Here is a 6,472-nt window from a genome sequence, read left to right as displayed (position 1 = left end):
TCACTTCAGCTCCCTCCATCGCTGAGGGGGACACTTGGTGCTGGCAGGATGTGGGGGCTGAGGAGACACCTTTGCAGATCGGGTTTGGCACGGTTTTGTTGCTGAGGGGTCTATACAGGACAATATGCCCTGGATTTTGCCACAAAATAAATTCTTGATTCACAGCTAGCTACTGGTTCCATGCTGAATTTACAGCTGGGACCAGGCAGGATGAGGAATGTTATGCCTTGCTGTCCAAAACTACAATTTCCCCTTACATTTCTTTTCCCTGCACACCCAGCCTGCATTCACCGGTGCCTGTTCGGGCGCTGAGCTCGTGCTCTCATCAGCCCTCTCTGCCTTCCACGGCTTCACGCTCAGCAAATCCGAGTTCCTGGTGGAAGGGAGGGAGGGTGGGGGAGCTTTTGGCTGCTGCCGGCTCCTTTGAAGGCGTGGCTGGGAGCGGGTGGAGCAGGGAGAGCCGGGCAGGTGCCAGGGTGGGTGTCTGGGCACACACAGCCCGACGCGGGGTGTTCCCTGCCCGTGACTCAGGGGTGAGCAAAGGGTGAGGTGCAGGTGGCAAGCAGGGACCTGTGCCAAGGTGTCAGGTCTTCTCCTGGCATTTGGGAAGGGACACAGCAGCCTTTGGGTGGGATAAACAAACCTCTGGCTGTCACTGCTGTGCCCCTTCCTGCATCCTGCTCCAAACTTGTATCCTGTGGGATGTGTCTTTCCATGGAGGAGCCAGGTGGGATGACAAAACCCACAGAGGGGAGGAAAGGAGGGTGACTGCCACCTGTGCCAGCCCTGCTGAGCATTGGGCAATAAGGAAGCAAAAGAAATGACTGAAAAACCCCAAGGCAGCGAGGACAGGGTGTTGCATCACTGCTGGGGAGACGCTCTGCAGAGCACTTCCCTTTGTGGAGCAAATGGCTCCACGGCCTGGCCACAACTGCTCTGGCTGCTCTGTGCTCCAGGGAAAGCAGGGAGGGGACACAGCAGTGTGTGTCCCAGGGTTGGGAGACCATCCTGTGCAGGGTGATGTGCTGGGCCCAGAGCTGGGATCTCTCAGCAAGAGATTTTCCTCCCTCCTGTGCTATGAAACACTCCAGCGTGGGATCTGTCCCACAGCCCAGAGGCAGCAAGGTGCTGCTGCTCAGGGATATCTCTCAGCAAGAGATTTTCCTCCCTCCTGTGCCATGAAACACTCCAGCATGGGATCTGTCCCACAGCCGAGAGCCAGCAAGGTGCTGCTGCTTGCTGCCCACCCAAGGCTGGCAGGGGCTGCTGCTGGGGCAGGTCCTGTCCCTGGGTGTGGAGGAGCACTGCAGGAGATCTGAGCAGCATCAGGCTTCTCTAGAAACCACAGCAGGAAGGGTTTCAGGGGATTTAAAAGAGGATTTTCAGGGGCAAACTGAGCCCCGCTTTCCTTGGCCTTGTGTCCTGTAACAGCAGATGGGATTTGTGGTCCCTTCCAACCCAAACCACCCTATGATTCTATTGCTGTTCTGATATGTTGTAGGAAGGTATGGCAGCTGGTTTTTCCTCCCAAGGATGCTGCTGAACAAATCCAGGGGCCAGTGAGGCTGTGACGTGGGGCATCAACCCCGTTGTTGTGTTTTGGGAGAGTTGATGGAGCCAAGAGGCTCCTGCTCCCCGAAAAGGAGCTCTGCATCCTGTGGGTTTGATCTTCCCTCTCAACAGAAACAGAAAAGCCAGGGTTGGAGGACACAGGTGGAAAGGGCCAGTATTATGGGATGTGCTGGAACTGGATGGAATTGGGAATGGTGTTTTATGTGGGGCTCCACCTGCAGAGGAGCTCCAGGAGCTTGGCATCAGCTCCAGTGACTTTTCAGAGGAAGTGTCATGAGGATTCTTGGGACAAAAGATCCCAGTTTCCACAGCCTGAGAGTTTTTGTGTTGCAAAAACAGCACACTCCCATCCCAAGGCTGCAGTCCAAGATTTTCTTGTCTTTCCAACTTCTTCCTTAAATCTCCAGGATTCTTTCCTCCATTATTGGCTTTTTATGAACCCCATATGGATGTGAGACCCCTCTGCTTGCCTTGAGTTGCTCCCACACGAAGGCACATGGGTTTGGTTTGTGTCCCCACAGCCCCTCTGCACACCTGGTCCCCCCCATCCCTTCATCCCCTGATCTCTGGGACACAACCTGGGGGTGCAAACCTGCACAGAGGGGACAGACCTTGCCCCATGCCTCCCCCTGGTTCTCACCCTCCATGTCCCACTGTAGCCACATTTTACAGAGAAAAGCAAGGCACAACTTCCCAAGGATATTTCTAGCATCCACATTCTCTGAACCTCAGAGAAAGAAAAAACTATTCTTATCTCATTTACTGTTCCTGTGTTTTAGAACAAGTAGAATGCATTGAGGATTATTTACCTGAAGGAATTTGCTTAATTAGATTCTAATGTGAGTGTTTTAATTCGTTAACCAATTGAATCCACGTGTGTGTGTGTGTGTGTGTGTGTTGTGACTGTCGGCTAGCAGTCACAAAATTCTGTACAATTGAGTCAAGTGCTTGTACAAATTCAGTTCAGATGTAATGCAATATAATTTAGAATCATATAGTATAGCATAATAATAATATACTATAGTATATAGTATATTTATTATACTATAATATAGTGTAATAAAGTAATAATAATATATAATATGATATGATATGATATGATATAGCATAATGTAATATACTGTAATGTAATGTAATATAATATAATATAATATAATATAATATAATATAATATAATATAATATAATATAATATAATATAATATAATATAATATAATATAATATAATATAATACAACATAACATAACATAATATAACATAGCATAACATAATATAATATATAATATATAATATATAATATATAATATATTATATATAATATATAATATATAATATATGATATATTATATATAATATATTATATATAATATATAATATATTATATATATAATATAATATATAGTATAATAAAGTAATTAATTAGCCTTCTGGTACCCATAGAGTCAGACACATAATTTCTCCCCGGGGGCAGTGCCAGCAGCTGGATGAGCAGCTGGATGAGCCGCGCTGCTGTTCCCGCTGCGAACGGCAGAGGCCAGCCCGTGGCCGCGCTCCGAGCGGGACGCAAGGCATGGAATGGATGGGAGCTGCTCCAGCAGCAGCAGGGGATGCTCAGCCTCTGCCATCGCACCCTTCCCTCTCACCTCCTTCCCTCCAGTGCCACTCCGGCTGTCGCAGCTGCCACCCCTGCCCAGCTCCTGGTGGCTCCTGGTGCATCATGGACTGACAGAAGTTTTTCCTGCTGGGCAAACTGGGAGCTCAGGTCTGGTTCTGGGAGGGCAGAGCACAAGGAAAGCCCCTCTAAGGTCTCCCCACCGGTGCCACAGGGGTTGTGGCAGTGGTGCCACCTGTCTGTGTGGCAGTGGTGCCACCCGGCTGTGTGGCAGTGGTGTCACTTGGCTGTATGGCAGTAGTGTCACTTGGCTGTATGACAGTGGTGTTACCCGGCTGTGTGGCAGTGGTGTCACCTGTCTGTGTGGCAGTGGTGTCACCTGGCTTGGTCTCACCCGGCTGTGTGGCAGTGGTGTCACCCGGCTGTATGGCAGTGGTGCCACCCAGCTGTGTGGCAGTGGTGCCACCTGTCTGTGTGGCAGTGGTGTCACCTATCTGTATGGCAGTGGTGTCACCCAGCTGTGTGGCAGTGGTGTCACCCGGCTGTGTGGCAATGGTGCCACCCAGCTGTGTGGCAGTGGTGTCACCTGTCTGTATGGCAGTGGTGCCACCCAGCTGTGTGGCAGTGGTGTCACCTGTCTTTATGGCAGTGGTGTCACCTGGCTGTGTGGCAGTGGTGTCACCTGGCTTGGTGGCACATGGAGCTTGTGGTGTCATTCTCACCTGCCTCAGCCATCGAGGGGCTGGGACACGGGGACCAGCACCCACTGCCCACCATGCCATGCTCTGCAGCTGTCCCATGCCCCGGCACCCCAGCAGGGATGGGGATGCTCCTGCTCACCCCAAGTTCCCAGCCTGGGCAACTGGGGGACCCCAACACCCATCCCCAGAGCCGCTATTACCCTCAGATCCTCACTGAGCCACCCTAAGGCACAGATATCAGTGGGAAAATTTGTATATTTACCCTTTTCAAGCACTGCCTCCTCCTGCCCTCTGGGCCTCCCTCCCTCCCTCTTCGGCCAGCCTGCAGTGGGAAAGCATTAAGAAATAAAACAATATCAAATGTAATCAAAGGCAGGCTGGTGGGAGTTTGTCTTCTGGGGTTTCCTCCTCTCTTATTGCTTTCTCAAAGAATAAACTCTTGGGAGGACTCTGGAGTGATTTAGTGGAGCAGGAAAGGTCAGGAGGCTGGGAGCTGCCTGCTCCCTCAACTCAGCAAATTCTGTGACTCTGTGAAATAACCTAGCATAGCCCAGCCTTGGGAATTTCCTTCTAGTGAGTGCTCAGTCAGAGTCAAAGCTGGGAACAGCCTGGCTCTGTGGGGAGCTGTTTGTGCCCGCAGCTGTGGGGCTGGGCCAGCGGGAGCTGCTGGCAGTGGGGCTGGGGCAGGGGATGCTCCAAGGATGCCCTGGAGAGGAAGAGGAGGAAGAGGAGGAGGAGGAGGGATCCAAGTGTGTTATTGAAAAAAGGCTCCCAATATTACCAGTTGGATTGTGCCTGGGCCAGTCTGACCCTCGCTGCTGGGCCAAAGGCAGCAACTGCGGTGTATCACCCCAGAGATACCTTGGCTTGCTGGTGGTTGCAGCTGGGCACTGAACAAGTCCAGGCTTGTTGGAACCCCGTTTACCTCAGGAGGAATAGCTTCAGGTGATGGTGAAGAGAAAAAGGAGAGGATTCTGCTGGAGGGTTTAATGTCCAGAGGTTTATTCCATGGTTAAAGAGGTCTGAACGTGAGCAACTGCTCCAACAGAATACCGACCGCATGGTCTCATTCACCTTTTAAGCTCAGGGACAGGGGGAGGGGAGGTACAGGTGAGCCACCAACCAGGTGAGAGGGGCAGGGTCTCAGGGGAAGATGACATCCAGACAGGCCAATGACCTCTGGGCATAGGGGCATCCTTTGAACTTGACCAACCACACAACGCCTTGCTGGAATGTTAACCTGACTGACAGGACTCATTCAGCATGGGGGCAAGGGGGAAGGGAGAGGGGTATAGGCACACTTGGGGAAATGACCTGGAAGGCCAAAATGGGACATTACAGCACACCACAATATCGTGTCACAGACATCTTTTCATAAAAATCCTTTCTTTAGGATTTTTCCTCTTTCTGAGAAGCTGTGGCCTCAGCAACAAAATGTAAACAATGGTTATCTGCTGCTGTGGAATGCAACAGGTGGATCCGTGACTGGTCTCGGGTGAATGTTTGGATTTACTGACCACTCACGGCAGAGCTGGGTCTCACTCTCTGCTGAGGCACAGAAATTTGTTATTCATTCCTTTTCTATTCTTAGCTTAGCTAGCCTTCTGAGAACTTTCTCTCTATTCTTTTTAGTATAGTCATAATGTAATATATATCATAAAATAATAAATCAAGCCTTCTGAACGTGAAGTCAGCATTCTCGCCTCTCTCTTCATCCTGCAACCCTTGCAAGCCCTGTAACACAAGTGGGCGAGTTCACAGCGGCGCGGAGGAAGCGCTGACCTTTGCGAAGCGATCCTCCTCGCCCACTGCTATTTATCCAGCGTTCCCAGGGCTCTCCTGCCGGCTCGGCGGGGCTCGGCGGGGCCGGGCTGGCTGGGCAGAGGCTGCAGAGCCGTGTTCACCTCCATTCACCGCCGTGTTCGCCTGCATTCACCTCCCGAGAGCCTCCCCGCTGCCGAGCCCAGCCTCACCCAGCAGCTGGGCCGGGCAGAGGCAGAGCTCCATCAGCCCGGGGGGCCAGGGGGGCTCGGTATCCCAGGGGAAATGGGGGCTTGGTAGAGAGCAAGGCTGGGCTGCCAGGACAGGCACTAGCCCTGTGCATTGTTAGCAGCCCCACGTGTCTGCTGGAACCCCCTCTCTCCATGGGAACCTGTAGGCACAACACCTCTGCAGACACCCCAAGCTGTTGGGGAAGATGAAACAGGAAAGCCTTATCAATATGATTGTCTGGCAAATGATTTTGAGAATATAGAAACTATAAGTGAGATTGAAATGAAAACAAGCTTTGAGATACCTCAGTTACTAAATAACTGGAAAACAACGGTGTGGCTGGACTGAAGGTGATCCCCTTTTGATGGAACAACACCCTCTGCTTGCAGACAGCTTCAAGTGTCAGAGCAGACCCTACAGCTTGGCAGAAGGGGCCCAAAAGGAGTTTTTAGGGTTTAAAATGTAGCACCGTATGGTAATGTAATGATTTTTATAGGCTGTATGGAATTGCTATAGGATTTGTACCTTGTACTAAATTGATTAGTGAGAATCAGAATATTCAACACAGAAGAAGATTTATTGTGTTGTAATGGGA

The sequence above is a fragment of the Ammospiza nelsoni genome, chromosome 19 (assembly GCF_027579445.1).
Source record: "Ammospiza nelsoni isolate bAmmNel1 chromosome 19, bAmmNel1.pri, whole genome shotgun sequence".
In the NCBI taxonomy this organism is placed as follows: Eukaryota; Metazoa; Chordata; class Aves; order Passeriformes; family Passerellidae; genus Ammospiza; species Ammospiza nelsoni.
The sequence above is the reverse complement of the archived record's forward strand: the minus strand, read 5'-3'. Positions refer to the sequence as shown.